Source organism: Melozone crissalis, unplaced genomic scaffold (assembly GCF_028551555.1).
Source record: "Melozone crissalis strain CALT ecotype California unplaced genomic scaffold, PUWL_Pcris_2 ptg000023l_1, whole genome shotgun sequence".
NCBI classification, from domain to species: domain Eukaryota; kingdom Metazoa; phylum Chordata; class Aves; order Passeriformes; family Passerellidae; genus Melozone; species Melozone crissalis.
The window spans coordinates 12,001,455-12,023,930 of NW_026535801.1; positions in this window are offsets into that span (position 1 = coordinate 12,001,455).

A 22,476-nucleotide genomic window follows, 5' to 3' on the forward strand; every position below is an offset into this window, starting at 1 on the left:
TTGTTTCTTACCAGAGAAAGAAAATTATTGTGTTGGGGTGGATTCTTTCAGTCCTTGTTACTACAGAGTTCAGATACTGCCATGGGAAGGGAATATTGCTACTGGTAATATTATTTTTCTGGCCTCCTCTGGGCTCAAAAGTAAACATGAAGCCTTTACTAGATGCATATTTTCAAGAGACATTTATGTGGTACTTTAGATCACATAGATACTGAGGTGAGAGGTGACTCTGCACAGGAGAGTGAATCCTATCTAACTCCAGCATGTTTGGATGTGAGATCTTGATTTTGCTCTTTGTAGATGCAGAGAACAGCCCCTTCACCCAGCTTTACGGACCTCCAGCTCTAAACCACGTGTCACGTTGCCTAAAACCACAAGGCTGATCAAACCCCAAGATATCAATAAGCAGAGAATTGCACCCTTGCTGCCTTCTGAGCCTCTGGAGAACATTTAAGTTATTTTGCAAATTTTTCTTCATATTCAAACAAAAGTCCATAGAAATACTTCTTTTAAACAAAAACAGCTTTTCACATAATCCTTAGATTCCTGAGCTCTGTCTAGAAAAACACATCCAAATACCACAGGAGTCTGAAGAAAAGAAAATATGAGGAGTCAGAGCCAGCAATACTACCATTTTAAATGAGAACATGAATTTCTCTGACATGTGGGGAGAGTCAAAGAAAAGAGAAGGTGAGAACTGTGATCAGGGCACACAAGGGCATTGCTGGAAAGGAAGATGGACAAAGAATTTGGCAGAATTCAACTCACAGTCTGCCTCAGCTGAAGAAGATAAAACTTGCCTTTTTCTTAGAGACCTGTTGTTATGGTTTTAAAACTTTTTTTTTTCCCCCATCCAGCCTCCTGCCTATCTTTCTACTGCAGATTTAAAGAAATAGGAGGCAGGTGCATTGTGAGATGAAGGACTGAAAAAAATTGCAAAAAGCAGCAGCCCTTATCATTGTCTGCTCTCTTTCCCAAATCTATGAAGCAGGCTGTGAAGGAGCCGCTCTTTAGCCATCCACAGAGAAGCTCCTGCTGCAGCCCGTGCCGCGTCTGGCGCCTCGCAGGGAGCAGGGTCCTGCTGTCCCATTGCACAGGGCACACTGGGCAGCACGTCCCTCCTCAGGCTCTGCGGCATGGCAGGGAGGAAGGCTGGCAAGGAAGCCAGGGAACAGAGTGCCAAGAGCAGGAAAAAGGAAGCAGGAAAACTACCAAGACAGACAGAGTGGAGGAGGCTGGATGAGAATTCAAACAGTCCCAGCCAAAATGCGAAGCTGAAGCAGAACACTATATTTAACAGAACTGCTCAGTTGAATGCTGCTGGAGAGCTCAAGCTTTGAAGGATCACAGAATTAGGGAGTAACTTTTAGGTTTAGTGTTCCTTATCCCCTCTGTGATGACCTTCATTGCTCACATCCCATTCAGATGTAGGTAGGAACTTCCCCAGATGGCATCTTTGCACCTGTCATTTCCTGGAGCGGTCGTACATACCTAATAAACCTTTTCAAATATTATGTCTTGCTTAATTTAACACCATTGTCCTGATGTAAGTGCACACTATGGAACACGTTTTAAAAACTACATCAGATTTGGCTTCAATAAGCTTGGGGAGCACTGAGGGTTTAGCAGCAATCTAAGCTCACTTTTAAGGCACTGCTTGCAGAATCAAGGAGGATGGAGAAAGATCTTGAAGAAAAGTTAGGAAAGGGGAGTTATGTGGAATTCCACTACTTCTCACAGTTTTCTGATTGATGATCCTTTCCACCAATTGCAAAATAAGAGAAATAATTAATATTACAACATGGACTGTTACAACTATGAATATATTCTGGTGGAGTTGCATGTAACTTCAGAAAACTACTCCATGTTACCAGCTTCACCTTTAGATTCAATAGCAAAACAATGATCAAGCCTTATTTGATACCAATATTCTGTTTGTCCTGGTGGAATTTATCTTGTTGAATATGCCTCTGCTTGGTCAAGTTAGATCACATATCAGACAATACAAAAAATTTCTGACAGAGTTTTGCTGCACAAGATTGCAGCAAAAGCCATCAAAATAAAGCAGCGTGATAGGAAATACAGCAGTTTAAACAAGGGTTCAATATTTAATACTGTATTCAATTTTGTATTTTGAGAGGCTGGCAAGGACTAAGCTTGAAGAATTGAAATAATTTATTTCATAGGTCCTTATTCAATCCACACAGTAAAAACCACTGTCCATCGTGGCCTCAAAACCATGACACAGATGAATTGCTTCATTCTGTTTCCACACAAGGAATTGGATATTGTTTAATTAGGGAGAGATATTTTAAGATGCCATGAGATTGACTGGAATATTTCTGAGACCTTTCTACTTTGCTGTTAGGACTGAAACACAACTGTGAGTGTAATGAGAACAGAACCTGTTTCTTCCCTGGGAATTTGCCATCATGAAAATTAGTCCATGTTACAGAACAATGTTCTTGTAGCTATATGGCCTAACCAGAGTCCACTGAAGCTGGCATGTTTGGGGGTAGATTTGACCTGCTTAAACATCAGAACACTGGGGCATGTGCCTCACCTTGTCCTGCTTGCTTTGAGGGAGCTGAGCCAGCCACAGCAGTTCAAACACAGCCTGGTCCATCCCAGGCAGCAGGGCTGAGTGCTCAGAGCACAGACATACCCAGCACTGTCTGACACACGGTGCAACTGGAACTAATGATTATTTTCAGGACTTAATCACACTTAGTGCTCTCCTGGGATGGAGTGAGGTGACAAAAGAAACTCCCATACCTGTTTGTCACAGAAACACTAGAGCTAATAACAGTAGCCTCTAATAAATTCCAACTTGAACTTCAGAATATGACCAGCTGTCCTCTCCTGTCCCTGCCAGGAGACAGGGACAAGCTGAGGAGCCTGAACGCCCACTATTAATTATTGGACAAGGAAGTTGCCATGACACAATTGTTACTCCCCTTATGTCAGTTTTTACCACGGTTTCCAGAATACCAGGATCTGATTTTCCACACAGTGACATAGGTATAGACTCTTTCCAGACCCTGCAGTAGCCACAACCCTACTGCTGAGCTGCAGGATACCACACTGGCTACACACACATTTCAGCATGTGTGCACAAGAGAGAGAGGGTGTGCACAGAGTTTAATTCATGCTGCTTGGTTTCCATCCTGAAACACAAGGAAATGTGTTTGGGATTAATTCCTCTGTCACTTAACGGAATGCCAGACCTAATTTCCTCCTTGAACAGCAAAATGAAACAAAGTCCTCCACTTAATATTGGAAAATACAAAAGGTTTAGATTTTAAAGCTGGGCAAGGCTCCCTTATTTGCAAATTCCACTGCATAGTCAAGAATAAAGCTGTTCTGAAATACCACAGAAAATGTGGAGCACAGCCCAAGAGGTGTCTGAGGAGAAAGCTTGGATTAGCACATCCCTAACATTCCTCTTAAGTGGCGGTGTCCAGCAGATCCCTCCCTTTGTTTCCACAGTGCAACTTGAACTGCACAGCCTCAAGGGACACTGCCTGAAGGTGGAGGTTTATGGACACACAGGGCACAGCCCTCCCAGAGGAGGCAGCAGCCTCCAGCCAGTGTGTTTTTGGCACAGTGGCTCAAAGAGGTGACAGGAACACCCACAGGTGTGAGATTTCCTGGCACTTCCTACCACTGAACAGCAGACAGTACCTGAACTCCCCAGTGTAGAAGACTGGAGCCCCTAAAATGCAAACCCACAGAAAGATACTCAAGCTGGACGTGACTAGCACTTCTTACAAGAGAAGTCAGAAATCACAGACTTCCAGAGGCTGTAGGCTGTGTGCTCCACATGCAGAGGGAAGAGAGAAATGCAGGACCAATAATTTTCCTACTGCTTTTTTAGGAGTATCTGCACAAGTGCTAAAAAAACTGCCTTCCCCATTCCAGTTAAATAAGACTAGCATTTTCTTCCAGTAATTTCTAGTAGAGTACACATTTGGTTTCCTGTAAACTGTAAATTCACAAAGACAAGCCCCACAAACCAGTGTGAGTAGAATCATCCCAAGATTTATGTGTGTGTGACATTTTCAAAAAATTCCCACAAATCATTTATATGGCAGGATGTGAGCAAGTAATCAGCAAACAGCATTTCACATCCCTGGGCTGGCACTTGAGGTGGAGCCTGGAATACAGCTGGGTGGAGAAAAGGGGATTTATACATCTTGTAAATGTAGCAGAGCTCTCCATGTACGACTAGACAGCAGTCATGGGGGAAACAAGCTTTGCCCATGGATTTGTTGGGATGTGAGCAAGAGCTGCTGCATCTGCTGAGATTTCTCTCCAGGAACCTGCCTGGGTCTGTTCAGTTATGAGCTGTGCCAGCAAGGAAGGAGCAAGCTGGACTTACAGCATATCCTCAGTGTTCTCCTGCTGACATTTCTGGGCTGCATTTCTGGACCCCCTTACTCACAGATTCTCTGGTTACTCCTCATTGCTCTCTCACAGTAACTAGTTACACACCCCTTGCAGTGTGTAAGAAAAGTGCAGCTACTGCTGGAAGCCACAAACACCTGAATGCTTCAGGATGCTCAAGTACCACCAGGAGAACTGAGATTTGAAGGGAATCCTCATAGTGGTGTCACTTACGTTTCACAAGAGCAAGCACACCTCCTGTCTGCTCCTCTGAACACCAGGTTGACAGTGAATTCATGATTTTGTCATTTCAGGAAATTGTCATCACCTACTCAAAATCTGCAAAACTTTAAATGCATTTTTAGTGGGCTCAGAGAGAATTAAACCTAATTTTGTGTCAAGAGTAACTAAAAGCTCACTATCAACCAGGTTTTACTATTAGCAGAAGGAGTCAGAAGCATAAAACCAGCCATCAGTCCGCAGTGAGCCTGCTGAAAAAGGAGGAGAAAATATTCCTCCTTTTGCCAGAGTAAACCAGATTTCAAAATCAACCTAAGTAAAGAAAATCTTCAGCCACAGTGGAAAAACATAGCTGAAAAGCCAACAATTAGCCCAAAGTGAAAAGGCTGTTTGTGCCTAGGGTTGCAAATTGACATTTTTAAACTCAAGGGGCTTTGCAACCACCTCACAACAGCCTAATCAGTGGTGTCAAGATGGCCACAGTGGCCATGACTTAAACCCAGGATTTAAAAAAACAAAAATCAACTTCTCCAAGCACAGGGACTGCCCGATCTCTTTCAAGCTAGGATGAATAATACAGATATGTTTAAATTTGAAATACTCTTCTTGTGAGCTTTATCTTCCAGCAGCAAATTCCTATCCTCTTTCCCCAGCTGAGCCAAGATATTCCTAAATATTTTATAACTAAAAATCTTTTTCTCTTTGCCCTCCTATGTAGATTCTCACACCCTGCAGCCCAGCATGACAAGTTCTTCTCTTTGAAATACTGAGCCACTTTCAGTGGGTCTTGTCAATCCTTTACACCTATTTTAATTGAATATTTCAAAGTGGAGGGAGATCAGAGCACTCAGCCTGGGTGGGCGCTGGCTGATGGTGCCAGGCTCTCTCTGCTCATCTCCAGCTGAAGTGATCAGATCCCTTGCCTCTTGGGGCCAAGGGGATGATGGATGTCACAGCCTAATGGGTGCAAAGTGGTGATGAGGGAGCTTGAAAAAGAGTAGATAAAGCATGCTAAATTTAGAAGCTGTTTGTTTTCAAGAATGGGTTTGAACTTCAACTCACACAAAAATTATGCCTCGCAATTCCACTCTTCCGTGACATCTTTGTCCTTAGCTAGGGCCACAAAATACAATATTCCTCTATTATTAATAGCAAGGCTGTTGTTGGTTTTTTCCCTCCACCTCTCCAAGTGTGGATGCCTGGATCGTAGAGGCAGATGCAGCACCCAGGTCTGCTCTAGATGCAGTGTAGCAGCTGCATCCAGCCCAAGTTCTTCCCAAAGAAAATTAATGGGAAAACTGGAGGCGTGGTGTTATTCATACCAGAGTCAAACCAAAGGATATGTAAGCTTCCATTCTGGTCTAATATTTAAATCTTAAATAGAATCTGAACAACTACTAAATGACTATTAAGTTTCTCAAGAAGCTTATTCTACTGGATAAATTAGAAGGCAGCATAAAATGGGATCTTCTGTACTTCAATGACATTTCTTTGCTTACATGAAAAGCAGCCTTTTCACATGGAAGGACTGCAGGAGAAATGGCTGTCTGCACCCAAAAACTCTTACCAAGACATTTTAAATATTGGGGACCATGAGTTCCATTAGACTCAGGCCACAGGTAGAGAACCAGACGCTACAATGAGAAAAAGTCCTGAAACTGGGTACAAGCCAAAGGGGAACGAGAGGACAGTATTTTATTGAGAGTAAGACAGTTAAGGAAATACTGGTAAGACATTTTGATGTGAGAATTACTTTTGCTTATTTTTTTTTTCTTTAAATCATCTGTTTGTTTCAGCAGGCAATGATACTGCAAAATTAATTATTTTTATTTGTTGCCCCAGGCAGAATCCCCTGCAATTCCTTGATAAACTCCTATCTCATGCTCATGTCTTCATCAATTTAGAGTCTTTCCTTCCCATTAGAATTAGTGGTTTACGGTTGACAAATATTATCTGTATTTTCCTTGCTAAAATGATCATGGGGATAAAACTTCCATTTTTATATTCACAAATAAAGCTGAACAATTATATGGCTTTTGGCATAAACAGGAGCATAACAAGATTTCTTTTCAAATATTTTTCCTCCCTTAAATTCTCTATTGTGGTATTTTGGATCCAATGCCCGAACATTCAGCATAATTAATTAAGCTTTTTATTCTCAAGAGTAATTTAGTGGGATTTGCCAGGAAATGCTTGGGAAATGGCTATGCATTTAATAATACGTGCACTGACTACTGTTCCAGCACTCTGTAGGAGTGGATAGCCACAATAAGCATAAAAACTTAGTTATGACTGGGAACTGTGTCCCTGTTAGGTAAACACAGCTTAAAAACAGGAGGTGAATTTTGCATTATTCCAAATTATTACTACCATATCAGAGTGAGAACCCAGTTACAGGTGAAATTTACCCAGATTGCCAAGGGTAGAGTGAGACATCTTGGTCATCAAAAGGTTGGGGCAAAGGATGGAAAAGCAAAGAGTAAATAAAGGTGTGGTGGAGCCATCTGAGGAAGCCTGAGCACTGAAAGAACAGGCTTCTGAGACCAGAACAGCAAACCAAAACATGTCGTCTGCTGAAATAGCCTCCAGCAGGTCTCCACTGTTCACAATCATCTGGGCACAACCTCTGTCTCACAAACTCTTACAGTCACTTTTCAATTTGCTTTCGTCCTTACATGTTAATTCCACTGCCACAGTCACTGGAAATTAAGCTGATGAAAAGGGCTTCAAACCCAAAGAGGAAATGCAAGGTGGCTTCACACTGTGGCCACTAAATATGGCCACTTTTGGTACTCAGGGTACCTTGGTTAGAGCTTACTCAGGAGTCCGAGACCTGCAACTCAAAAAGCTTTTACCCATCATCACTGTGAACTGAGTCTGCCTCCAAAAATCTGTTTGCATTGGAGCTGTTTTGTTGTAGCTTTACTACCTAACTCCATGTCAATAGCAATGGAAAAATAATAAATCTGCTCATTGTGCTTGCAGAGGTTTCCAGTCAATGAAGACATCTGGGTTACTGGTTTAGCAGCCCTTGAGCCTGCTTAAGGTTTCACTTCCTGGGCCCCAGCAGAGAAGAAATCAGCGCTGCTAATGCAATACAAGAGCATTGTCTGAAGTTGCTTTGAAAGGAAAACCAAGATGCACACAGCCCTGACCACAACTTTTCTCTCTGCTACTTATAAGGCATGATAAACTAATAATTAAAAATCTGAAATCCTTCAAGTACCATATGTGTATTTTCAAACAGCTTCAATTTATATAATTCTTTAATCAAATGTGCAGGAAAGGAGCACAATGAATGCTGACACATTTTTCAGCAGTAGTAAAGGGGGATCATATTGAGTTTTGATGCAAGCATATGCAGCCCTTGCAGACTGCAGCCTGACACTGATAATTGTTTTACCCCGTGAGTTTGGAACTGTTGGGAAGACTCTACTAGCAAGATACCCTACAAAATATGGGCCTGACCCAGTGCTTACTGGAGTTAATTGGATTTTTTTCTATGACACTGGCAGAGATAATTTTAAGCCCCTAGAGCAGAAATTGGCTTGCAATTGCCCATTTTCTCTCGTTATTCACAAAGAAGAAATTCTACTGTGCCTTTTCAAAGATGATAGCTGAGTGTTAAATTCATGCTTTTATTTTGCTTAAGGAGAATGAATTTCTTTCAAATAAAATGTCATTTTTCATTCTTTTTAACAGAGTTCTGGCACATATTTTCAGGGTCAAGATCTAATAATAGCCCTTACAAAACCCCCACAGTTGTGACATTCACTCTTTGGTGCAGCAAACAATGAGACTGTAATGATGGTGATAATTGTGTTTATTTTTGATTCTGGACAAATGTCATCTATTCTCCATCCAGTCCCATTGTGAAAAGACCTGAGCCACGACCTCCAGCAGGATCAGCTGACACAGTTCCACTTGGCCCAAATTTGTGACAATCTGCTGAAAATGGCAATCTTATTTTTTTTCCTCTGCTTTTCTCACTGCTGAGGAGATCTCCAGTAAGAAACACTACCTTTAATTTACATTAAAATATTTCAGCTAAAGTTAAGCCAAAATAATGGGTGCTAATGATGCACTTAAGATCCTCACACTGCAGATGACCTCCTGGTGTCTCTTACAGAAGTCCTTCACCTACTCAATGGAAATTTGCCTTCAAAAAATAAACACACCTGCATCCTCCTGCATCCCTCCTGCCTGCATCCTCCTCTCCTCTACCTGCACTACTGCTCCATTTTAAGGGAGACCATCTGCATTTAGGGTCTAAAGAGGTGATTGTAGCTTCTTCTGGAATGTATTTCTCTGTTGCCACTAAGCTGATGTGTACTGCACTCTGGGGATGAAGGTAAAAGGAAGGACAAGAGCAAGGGGGAGAAAGGGAAATAGGGGAGAGAAAGGAGGGACTTACAGACATCTTAGGTATGGGATAGATTTCTTCCAAGTAATTCTGAATTTGTAAAAAACCAAACTATTTGAATATCTTTTGATTGATAGTTCAATATATTTTAAATAGATAGTGGAACATATTTTTTGAATGCTGAGGTAATATGAAAAATAAAGGATTACCAACTGCCTTGGAAGCGTATTATTAGAAGTAAATATTTGAATAGTTTTAAGTATTGCTTTGTAGCTCAGCCGTCCAGCAGAGCCCTTCTTTATAGCAGGAAGAGAATTGAAGTGATTCTCTTCCTTGCCTAATTTCTTGTTTTCCCCTCCTTCTTTCATTAACAGACTTTGATTCAATAGTTTCCACTGGAGACATAGTTCATCATCGTACCAAAGATGGTAGCATCCAGCAATTTATCTGTCAACTTCTCCTCAATACACCAGCAATTTTTCATAGAAGAGAGTAACTTACTGGAGCAGCAGTCTATTCTTATGGCATATGGACCTATTAGCGTAGTAAATTTATCATTATCCATGACATAAAAGATGCATTACCATCCATTAAGTTCAGGTGGAAGCAAACCATTGGATGCCTACCACTGGATCTCTCCCACACCACAATATCCTTTCCAGTAATGCCTGTGTGGTCTTTGAGGAGAGTTTCCCTTCTAAATGGCACCCTACAATTAAACGTGCAGGGCTTTCAAATGTAGCCAGCTGTAAGGTATTGGCATCAACATTTACTGCTGTGTAATGAGGTGCACCCAGTTAAAAGTGCATCAATTATTACTTGTTTTATATGGACAGGAAGCCTGATTTTGCATTTATCTTCTGCTACACCTTCCACACCCGTCAGATATAAATTGAAAAAAGGCTCATTATCTTTTTTTCCCCTTTGTGTTGAAATGCGGCAGGTAGGGAGGGGAAATTTGCACAATCCTGTGCTTCTGCAGCAGAGGAACAGGACCCCCAGGCAAAAAGCCACCATGCCCCAGAAGCACAAGGGGGGCCCCAGAGCTTTGCTTATAGTCTCAAACCCCCTCTGTTATCAATTAAATGATCTAAATATCAAAATTACTTTGTGCTGTCACAAACTACATTGCTGCCCTAAGAGAAGCATGATTTCATCTAAGTTTACACTTGTAGCTGACTAGTTACAGGAAGATAATTTGTCTATTGAGTTTTCCCTGTTTTCATCCTAATGATGCTCTTTGGCAAACCTAGATGTCTTTTTCTCTTTTTTTCATTCTGTCTCCAAGAAGTAAAGCCCAAGACAGGATTGGAAAGGTCATTCTCCCTTTTCCTTTCTCTTCTCCTCCACAGTGAGGAATGTTCCAAGATAAACACACCCCTCTACCCATTGTACTCGGCCTCAATTCACCCATTGAGATCTGATGGGGTTTCACACTAAAACTTAAAAAAGAACAGGAAACTCTGAGAAGAGAAGAACATTTTCATTTAAAGGGTGATAAAATTCATCACAAATTCTCAAGACTGATCTATAAAGATTGAGAGCTTTCAAGTAGTTTGTACTGCTGGGTCATTTTCCAGATATTGCCACTACCGTAAAAAGGAAAAAAAAAAACCAAACCCCAAAACAAAACCAAAAACAGGAAGAGAGAGAAAAAAAAAAAAACAAAAAAAAAAACAAAGAAGAGGTAGAAGAGGACTAATTTTACAGGGTGATGAAATTGAGGACACCAAGAACAAGCATAGAAATCTTAGTGTTTGATCAAACTTCTGCATGCCTCCTTCCCTCCTCAGGAAAAAAAGGTAATTTTACTCCACACTGATAATGATGGAATGATGGTAAAGTCCCAGGAAGTAGCACATCAGCAGTGGGTAGTTTTCTTTAATTATTTGTTGCATGCAAAGGCAAAAATTATTCTTAGATACATTGCTTCAGCGTTGACTACTTGAGAAAAGGCTTTTACTGAGCAAGGTAAGAAAGCAAAGAGGGAGAAAGTAACTGATATTGTTTAAAACAATCACACTGACAAAAAATGGTGTTTGGTGGACTTTTACACTTGAAAAGTCATTGAAAAAAAACCCCCACCTTCCAACAATATTAACAGTTAAGAATCAATTGTCAATCCCTCAGTCAGTGCAGAAGAGATGCACAGACCAAATACACTAAGCGTGGGCCCGCATCACACACCTGCAGTGCTGCAGCCAAAGTTTTTTCAGGCTCTTTCAGCCTGAGCAGAGCACACGCAGAGGGGTGCCTTGGAAGAGTACTGGAAGCTGCCCCGGGTGTGCTCAAAATCGGTAAAGGAGGTCCCATGGAGTGATCACTTAGCAGAGAAACACATAACAGCCCTCTCACAGTGTTTGCCCTGTTGGCAACCATTACAAACCAATTATTTCCTCTGCTCTCTTAAAAGGGATGGGAATATAGGCTTCCTAAGGACTGCCATCACCCCGGAACGGCATCACATCAGTGCTTCAAAGGGAGCTGTGCTGAACACGGAGGCACTGTCTGACCTACCCTCCCACCACTGAGCGAGCCCACGAGCTATGGCTGCAGGAATGAAAGGTGCTCCCCAGGTGCCTTGTCTTATAAACCGGTAAAGGCAGGGGAAAATTCTCTGAAATCTCAAAGACCTCAATTCAAATGTGCTTGCAGAAGCATCTTTTTATCTATCAAATGCTTTTGGACTCCAATTAAGCAAAGTACAGAAAGGGCTGGAATGGCCCTGAATAACCTTTGCACAAGATGATGCTTGCATGCCAAGTGCACAAAAAGCCATACAAGTTATTTAAACCTATATTTTTTTGTCCATTTGCAGTAACAGCTACCACTGCATGCTGTGTATCAGTGTGCTGACTTGTCAGGGGCTGAAGCCTGCTATTAGCCAACGAGTAAACATGGCTTCACGCCCTCAGACCTTGGGAAGGATTAGCTTTTGCTGTGAAACACAGACATATTGGCAACGTTTGAGATGCATTCTGAAACATTACTGGAACAATCTGGTACACTTCAAAAATTCTTTACATTTTCCCACAGTGGCAGGCCCTGCAGGGAATATTTAGCATTAAGTGTAATTATTTTGTTTTATGCAGAGAATATTTAGCATTAAGTGTAATTACTCCATTTTATGGAGCCTGTCTCAGGCTCTAGATGTCTGTACATTGTTTTTGTCTTAGCATAAATACATACAGATTCCAATAGGTATTGATCTACACTCAAGTACCAAAGTACTGTCACTCCAGACAAAATTTCCAAACCATCCTTCTCCCAGTCAGCATCTCTGCTGGGGAGGACCAAGTTTTAAGCCTGCTGTACCAAATTTCACCTGAATAATAGAGGGAGTAACTAGAGAGCATTTCAGAATAAGGATAACTGAACACTAGGATGCCAGTTTGCCCTTCTTGCTCATTTCACTGCTGCAGGATCAGTTTCTTGGGCTATTGTGGCAAGTCCCTTCAGCACAGGTCCTATCATCCTTCTCCCCAGCACAGGTCCTATCATCCTTCTCCCCAGCTTAGTACATTCCAGTATTAGAGGTGTGATCAGAAACACTTGGATTTTCAGCTCCACACCTTTGGCTAAACTCAATAACGTGTAAATTATCTACCTGCAATTTGTAGCACAGCCTGCTCTAAATACATTTGAGTAAAAATGCTCTTCTACATTTGAGTAAGAATGCTCTTCCTTCCCATTCTCCATTTCATTTTTCAGCTGCACGTTGAGAACAGCATTGTCCTTCAGCAGGGCACATGAGAAGCATTTGGGTACAGCAGCAGGAAGGTTGGCAAGAGGTGCCCAGGAATCCTAGCAGAGGACACAATGCAATGATCTCAAGCCAGAGGGCTGTGTACATTTTTGTAATTACTGTATTTTACCTCTAGTCCTGTGAAGCGTCTTAGAAAGCAGTCCCTGGTACTTGTTACCAGACTGTGTCTAACCTAAAGCACTCTGGACTGAAACCTCATTTTAAAAAAACAAACAAAACACTTGGAATTCAACATCATGTATTATTCCAAATAAGAAACCAAATGAGTGCTCTGCACCTCGCAGGGAAGGAGGGCCAGAGGGACACTCATCCATATGTTTAGAGTGCTAAATATCAGTCAGAGTTAAGGATTTATGATTGGGCCCATCACAGTCAGTTTCCTCAGGTAGTTTTTATAATTTGCTTTCCAAGAAGAGCCAGCTGTTGTAACAAGGATTGCCCCTGTCAGCACTGCTCAAGGCAGTTAAACATAAGATGTTATCACTGGGGAAGAAAAGCTGGCCCTTTATTTTTATGGATGGGAGAAGCAGCTTGTTACCATAGCAATGTTGCATTTTCACATGTGGAGGCTGCAGTTGAAAGGGGCAAGCAACCTCTAAACTTTAGCAGTGATGACTGTGGGACAAAATCGAGGGCAAAATATTTGCTTTTCTGTTAAAACAATATTTGCAATTTGGGGAAAAATATGCTTAAGGTATCTTGTGTGTGGTTACACCATTGTTTTTCCTCACTCTTGCCTGCATAAACCTCATCTTGATCGTGATTGGATAGAAATTTTAGTGCTGCTCTATCACCTGTCTTCATTATACACAACGTTAAGTGGACATGGGTGAGATAACAAACATGCAAAACTTATTACTGCTAACTAATTAGCAGAGGTTCTTACTTTTATTTAAATATAGATATTTAAAACCTTCCCTCTGGGAGAAGGGAAAACATTCCCCAGAGTGGGCTTGCATTTTAAAATCTAAAAAGCAGTATGCACTCGTGCATGTGTGCAGATATTGAAAATGTACACGAGAAATCCTCATCAGCTCCATGGGCATTTAAGCACCAGGTGAGGCACTGTCATTTGGGAAGGCTCATTTGGCCAATTACAAGAGGGAATTTTTGCCCAATAAAATGAGGGGGGCATCAGCAAGCATGCTAAGGTAGAATCCTTTTAGCCAGAAAGGATTCTAGACAGTTACTGTAACTCAGTACAGGGAATTGTACCAAAATCACCAGCACTCTGCTTTCACTGTCTGCTAAACACAAGCAGGAATCTGACAAAAACAGGAGGGTGGGCACCCAGGAGCATTAACTCACAGCTCCTTGCTTGGCAAACAGAGTAACACTTAACACTGTGTCCTGGAGCACTGCATTTGAGACTGCTGTTCATAATGAGCAGGCTCAGTTTGTCCAGAGTGGGAAAACCCAGAGTATTTTGGTATGGAGTTTGCTGATTGAGAATGCAAGCAGGACAACAGCCACTGGTGGAAGAAATAGAGGAAGGGAAGAGAGAAGTAAGGATGATACGAGAAGTTCTTTCACTGTAGTCTAAGAAAGAGCTTATACCACAAAGCCTCAGATGTCTTTTAAAGAATTCTATTTTGAAAAAGTATTTAAAATATTATTAATACTTCAACCACTTTCATGGTTTTTATTAAATTTCTAGCTAGAATGAAATCATGTGGCACTGACTTTCACAGCATAGCACACATCTTATGAAAGACTCATTGCCATCCAACCTTTAGTTGCCACTTTCTAGTTTAACTGAATTTAACAAAGACTCCTGTGTTCTCTCAGTCACTTAAGGAGCGGGGAGGAAAATTCCTCAGGCAGCTTTTTTCTTTGCTTCCTCTCTTTACTCTCTATCCAAAAGAAATCAAAACTTCCAGATACAAAAAATTATGGTTTTTTAAAACTCTTTTTAAAGAAAGCTGGTCCAAGGCAAACAGCATTGCTTGAAATGTTGGTCATGAAAATCTCTTGCATAGTGAATTACCCATCTGCGAGCTTGGAACAGAAACAATGCAGGCTTCGCACTTGGAATCCTGTTGGTATTTAATGCTCTTTCCAATATATCATTCATAAAATCCCTGGATATAGATGATTCCAGTTATTCTGTTTCTTTTAGCACATCTGTCTTGGGAAGTCTGTCCCACATCTTTACCAAGAGGTGTGCAGAAGGGCGGGGATGGACCTACAGTGAGCTGAGGCCCACGCTCTTATCTGCAGCTATCACACTGCAGCAAACAGCCAATTATGCAATTGCTGACAGAGCGTTTGATGGTTTTCCATTTCTCTTCATCTCCAAAACATGTATCCTAAGAAAACAGACAGCTCTGTGGGCTCAGCATTCCTTCTCATGCCTTTGCAGGAAGTGGGAGCCAGGCCACTAATTTCAGCAAGAACAGGGATGGATCCAAAGGCAGAGCTGGATGAGACTGATCTCCCCCATTTCTGTGGGCCCTAATTTCTAGCTGTTCTCTCATAATTTTCCCCTTTCTCCACCCTCACTTACCCTCATTGTTCCTCCTAGAGACAAGGTAACAGCTTTTGCCAGTAAGATCTAATAAGAGCAAGGCTGCTTTAATTGTGATTTTAAAAATGAGACTACTCCATTTTTGAGGGAAAATGTCCAACTAATGGCTGTTCCTCTTCACCTTCAAGTAAACAGAAGCCAATACCTTTCTAACATGCTTCCATTTAAAAAAAATATCTGAGAGGGAAAATTTAAGAGGGTGCTTGAATAGCTGCAGGAAAGGACAGGTCTCAAGTAATTTCCAAGATCATGCATCTCAGCATGTCCATAACATGAGAAATAACCTTAAAGGTGCACAGGACACCTAAGTAGTACTGAGCAAGTTTTTCTTTCTGATGCCTTGGGTAAATTTTGTATGAAGCACTATTATGTTTCTGTGCCTACATCCACTGAACTTATTTGGTCTTGGGACCATCAGTGGTTTACTGAAGAGAAGCTGAAGACCTTGAGTCACATCTGAAAAGCCACAGTACACCTGTAAGGGAGCAGCTGTACTGTCACTGTCAGGTATCCCCTTGCCTCTCCATCACTTCCACTGTGTCAGGTAACAGCTTATTTAAGAACATCACACTGTGCACCAATTAATCTGAAACAAAGGAAGATGGCATTGAAATCAAGTTGGCAGAAAATTTAATTTCTCCGCTTTCCTTGGAGCCTAAAATAAATGGGTTGTATGACAGACATGGATGGATAAATGGGAGATGAGAAGAATGTATTGGTAGTGTTCTTTGATCCAGTTTTGAAAAGGCAGTTTTGCCACACTTCTGCTGGAGGAAGATAAAGGACCTTCTCACAAATAAAGTCCTGGAGGCTATTCCATTGCCCTCCCACACAGTACACCTGCTTTTCATCACATAGCCCATCAGATAGTTCTCATTGCTTAGACTGTTTTGCATTTCCATATGTCTTCAGAATACTTCTCTGCTACTTAAAAAACAAACAACAACCGTAACAAAGTCATCAAGAGTTTTGCTATTTGTCATGCCATATTCTTCACACACATGCACAAAGACTCAAACCCTTTCTCCTCCCCTTAAAGCAGAGCAGATTAATTTAGTTTGCCTCCATATCTGCAGAAGAGCATTGCCATGACAAAAATTTAAATGTCAGGAAGAATTCAGTAATGTATTAGAAAATGAGACATCTGCTATGGTAGGCTCTGGCAAGGAGTGATGCTCTCTAATTGAAATGCCCAACCTCTAGTGGGTTTCCACTCAATAAACATCCCCATTGTTGGTGAAATTGTTACAGACAGAAGCTTCCAAGTTAGAGAAGCCAGCAATAAGCCTTGCTTCTCTACACACTGAAAAAAATCTGTCCCTCATACATATAAGTTCATAGGATGAGGACAATGAGGGAGACAAGAAAAGACAACTGTATTTATACAGGGGGAATGGATGAACATCATTGCTCTCCTGAAAACTATTTCCATTTCCAGTGTGGATGTTGGCTGAGTGGTTAGATCAGAAGTGTGCTGTAGCATCTGGTTTGCAGCTATGCACAGCTACTTGAGGTTTGTAATTCTGTTTCCCTCACCAAGACCAATAGTACCTTTTGGTTGAAAATCTAATCCTTGGCAATGATATTCTTCAGTGACCTAAAATCTAAAATACAGTTTTTCCTCTAAAATACAGGTCCACAACTTTTACATTTGATATGTTATCACTAGGAAAGTCTACTGCTGGTTTTGCTGAAGTACCTAAGCAAACTTGTTTTTTTCTTTTCTATATTATGCTTGGTTATTTCTAATTTTAAAAAGCGTTACCTGTCCTATTCTTCCTTTTACAAAAAATCCAGTGTCATGCCAAATAAAGTCTTATTTAAGAATGATGTGGAGCCGTGGAAAATTAAAATTAGAGAAAAGTTGACTCTCTTACCTAGCAGCAAACACATGAGCTGCAGCACATTGCAAGTGAAGCAAAAAAGAAAAAAAAAAAAAAAGGCAACATGGGAATGGCACAAAGAATCCACTGACGTAGCAGACAAAACTACAGAGCTGCTCTGTGTACACCAAGGTTTGCACTTGCACAATTCACAGGTGAAACAAAAAGCGTGTTGGGATGCAGCGGTTCAGAGATGTGACTGGTGAGTGCCCAGGGCTAATTCCAACAGGAAGGCTGCAGTGGAGGGAGAGAAAAGCACTCGCTCTTTGACAGAGATCACGTAACTCGTTCCAATGAAATAGAGTAAACGTTACCTGACATCAAAAGCTTCCTTCTGATCAAAACTCACCCGTGAAAGGAGGCAACAGCAGTGGAACGAGTTATTCTCCATATGCACTTTAAAAAGGGAGATGAACCAAAAGGGGAAAGTCACTTTACATAAAAATGCAGTTTTACCACTCCACTTAAAAAGAGCAGCAGCAGAATTGGATCATACTTTGTCATCACTGACACTTCAAATATCCTTTTATTTCTTTGTAATCTCTTTCCCAATCATGTTCTGCTCATGCAGACTGACAAGAAGGGAAACTTGCTCCTGCATTCTGAGTACTTAAAGACCCGTTTCCCTTAAAAGAGAGGAAGTGCTTTTTGAGTACAAGCTGAGAGATACAGATCTCAGATTAGAGAACCTATTTGTTACTCTGATATAAACTTGTTTCTCAGCAGTTTTATGCTCCTAATATCACCTTATGTTCAGTTTAATGATCTTTTTATTCACTCAGCTGTTTTGTTTTACTACTTAATTTGCACTTAATCACACATCATTTTATGATTAGCAATATTACTGCAAGAAGAATGTTTCACGTTTCTGTGGCTCTGCTAACTCTGGAATGGTTTAAAAAACCCCATGAACACCCACCCCGTGTGACCCAGATTTTTGCTGATGAAGCAACAAACGCACAAAAGAGTAGAAAAGGAAAAAAAAGAAAACTTGAGTTTCTGGCTATGAGTGGTGTGATTACCACAGGATTATTCTGACTTCATTGTCCTGTCTTGCATTGTCTTGTCTTGAAGCATCTATGAATACATTTAATTTGCAATCATGTTCTGGTTGAGGGTAAGGGCTTAGGGCTTACAATAGAAAAAAGAAAGCTCAGAAATACCTTTAACTGAAGTTGTTTCACATGGAACTTCACAAGCAGTTCACACCATTTTTTTAGGTACTACATTTTAATGGCCAGATATGTCCTTCTGATTTAACTTAAGGGGAGATTCACGAGGTGACAGTAATGCTTCCAACACACTGCCTGTACAAAAGACCCTGTTAAGCAATTGCCCATCACTGAGGAAGCTTTGACAAGGTGAGTGCCCCTCCACAACCTTAAACAGCACAGTTTTAAAAATCCCTTCTATTTTGCAAGATCCTTTTACAACCCATGGCAGGTACTCAAATTCAGAAAGAAAGAGAAGCAGCACATTGATATAAATTATCAATTACTTGAAACAGTGTATTTTAGAGCTCGAACAAGGATGTTGAACTGAGGGGGCACAAAGAACTTTAGCAATTCCAAACAAATTAGACCCTAACTTTGTCATCTTTAAGTTCTTCAAACACCACCTTTTAAATTACAGTCAGTATGAGACCACAGTGGACTTGGGGAGCCTCAAAGCTGCCATAGCCCATGATCTGCACGCAGTAATGAGAAATCTAAGTTACTGATGCATTCACAAATCCAAAGAGCAAAGTTCAGCATTCAGACCAACCTGTTCCCTGGCCTTCAGAAATTCTTCATTTAAGGATAACCTTGGTTTTCTGGTTATTTTGCAGTTAATATATCGGTTTTTCTAGCTACAATTAGAAAATGGGGCAGAATTTCCTTTAACTTCATGGTATCCACAAAGGGGCACAATGTGAGACTTATGAGGCTACCTACTTCTGCTTCTCTGGTCTGCCTTGAAATAAAACAATTAAAAAATCTTCATATGTATAGTGAGGTACATAGCAATTATATTAAGATACGAGCCCACATAGAGGAGAACAAGTAGAAAGAGATGGTTAAAATAAGAGGTGTGCTTGGAGGTGAGAACTGCAGAATCTAGACAATATGAATATAAAATGTAAGCATGGGGATAATAGAAAAAAATATCAAGACCTATAGAGACGTCTTGGTAAATGTCAGTGCAGAATTTGACCTTTTGGTATCTATCATACATTCACCTGTCTTTGTTTGGGGCTGGTATCTCCAATGTCATTTTGCATTGCCTTGTATGCTGTACAGGGAAGATCCAAGAAGTAAGACAGACAACTTCAGAAACTACAGGGACAAAAGTCACATCTTCAAGTGTCTCAAAACTTAAAAATTGGTGTCCTTCTGCATCTAAGGCGTTGTGTGTGCATTAGCCACAATTATATTTCCCAGTTTTGAACACTGGGATCCACATTGCTTGGATTCAGGTGGAAAGGAATATGCTTACTTAGCCATGGCACATGGAAACTTCCCTTTTCTTCATCTGATTTCATTGTCTGAACTGACATGTTTTTGGCAAAAGTAAGTTGCTGTCAGCTACTCCAAAAAATTCCCCTTTTTAATGTTTTTTTTTTTTTTTTTTTTTTAACTAGCAGTACACTGATAGTGATCCTAAGGCAAACTTGTGCACTGAACCCCACCCCTGGCCTCTGTCCTCTGTCACCCTGCCCATTAAAACCACAACCTACAGACACCAGTGAGGGCCCAGCATGGAAAAGGATGATTCATTAGCCTCGGCTTTCCACCTGGTAACAGGAGGAAGAGAATGTGGGAAGAAGATTAAAGGTGAAGAGAAGTTATATTATTAAAAGATAGGATCCAGAGGACCTGGCTGTGCCCCAATGTTGTTGTGACAGAATACTGAAACACTGGAGTCACCAAAATGCAGCCAGATCCCCGTGAGAGAGCAGATGATGCTGTTCAGACAAGCACTCAGATGGCACCATGTTCTCACCCAAAATTACCAAGCTCATCCCAACCAATGGAGGGTGAGGCCCACATCCAAGGCATGTATTTAGGACTATGTGACAATCCAAGTGAGTATTCCAGAGAGCTCTGATTCTCTGCAAGGCACCAGAGCTGCAGCCCAGCTGTGCTTCTGGACTGAAAGGATTTTTTCATCCTGTTTTTTGCTTTGGCACTGAGTTTTATAGGGGCATACTGAATTGTATAACAAAGCACCACTGAACGGTGTTGTTTCATAAAGCAGATTTTTTTTTTTTTAAATTGAGTTATTAAAAACTCCTCACCCCCTTTTTTAATTAAGAGAAAAGTGCATGACCTTCTGACACAGATGAACAGCATACACAAAGGCACTGTTGATTGCCCCATCTGCAAGCAGGTCCTATACAAACAGCAGGGTAACATTTCCAGAGAAGCCCAAATCAATTTTCCATAGGGGAATAAAAACACATTCTTTTTGTTTTCTGTTCAAGGGAGGGAAGAAAGCTCTGAAGGAGACAGAAGCTGCTACAGATATGATCAGTTGAAGCTAATCTTGTCTCCAACGAGCGAGCTGCCTGATCAGTGCTCTAAGTGCTTGGTTATTGATGCTGAAAGAGGCACCACTCCTGGAAACCAAGCAGTGCTGCAGCACTTCACTGAGCCAGGGCTTTGGGGTACATCTTCCTGAAACCCTCTGGAGGGTGTGGGTTTAATTTTTGGGGGTTCAGTTGGCTTTGGTTTGTTTGCTTCTGCTTTATTTTGTTGCTTTGGTTTTGTGTTTTTTAAAATTTTCCTCCCTCCAAAACAAGATATTCCTCCTATAAGGCCTGTAGGTGGAAAGTGGAAGTCTTTTCTCTTGTTGAAACATCTTTAATTCAGATTAATATTTGCAATTTGAATTTTCCATTTAGTTAAGATCAAACAATGAAGAGATGCCAAGAAAAGCTACCAGTTATAAATTACAGCACCTCAATAGCAAAACCACTGCAATATTGAAACGTAATAAATTTATTTCCTTTCACTTTAACAAATCCCAGGATTTTCATTTTGAAAATAACCTTGTAAGAAAATGAATGCAAACCTCCCATAAAATTTCAAAGATCAGCAGACATGAGAAATATGGAGAGAAAGAAACACTGGACAGACAGCATGTTCTTGTCTTGTTCTGTCTGCCCAACATCTGTAGCCCTTACTCCTTTTTGGTTTCCACTAACTTTGCCCAGTTTAGTTCCTTTGCTCAATTTTCCCTTTCTCTGCAGCCTGAATGTGGTTTACCTTTCTCAACAGATGATTTCCACAGGCTGTGGCTTAAACCCCGTGGCTGGCTGGCAGTGTCACCCCTGTGCCCCTCAGGCAACTATTGATTTATCCACTACTGAAAGCCTGTAAAAAACAAACGCGCTTTATTCAAACACTCTGAAAAAAAATTAAATCTAAACACCCATATACTGAGGAACCTGAGGAAAGAGTGGAAGGGGATGATCAAACATGCCAAGTACTTTTGTGGCAGTTAATAAATTGGGTCAGCTCCAGCTGCTGCAAGAGAACCATATTTTGACTGAGAGCTTCTCCCTCCTGCAGCAATCCATCTGCAATCGATGTATTACCTGACAGCAGGCACCCCTGGGATGCACTGCTCAATACACATGTGCAAGGAGGGTTTTCTCTCTGAGCTAACTGGGGATAAATTCCTGCTGTCCACATCCACCTCTGCACCCTCTAACAACTGCCCCTTATTCAGAGCTCCCAGGCTTGACACCACTGACACACACTGACACCAATCCTCCACCCCCCAGAAAGAACTCACATGTGCTCAGCTTGTATCACTTGGACATAAACCATTAATTCAGAGAAAATAAAATGCCTTCACATATATTTAGGTTATTTTTCAACCTGTAAAAACAAGTGGGATGTATTCACTCTTCAAAACTATTCCTATTTAGAAATTTCCCCCCTACCTAGAGGGATGGAACAGTTCACTCTGTATATTGTGCATCCTCATACCAACATTTGGACTAAAAACTACTTGTGGTCTAGTACTTGAAAACTACCTTTCACTAGATAGAATTTTACATTATTTTATGGGAAACAGGTGATATGTTAGGATAAAGAAAATCTGAAAAAGCTCCAAAAGGAATAATAAAAAGACTCAGGCTGCCAGAGATCTCCTGATGGTAATTAGTCAAACAAAAAGAGCAAATTCTTGTTTCCTGATGCCCAGCTCAAGGCCACCCTCCCTCCCTCCCCCAGACTCAGAGACTCTCTCTGTCAGAAGGGGCATTTCAGAGTGTTCTGCACAGATCAGAGCACTTGCTTCCCTGACTCCCTCTGATTTCTCC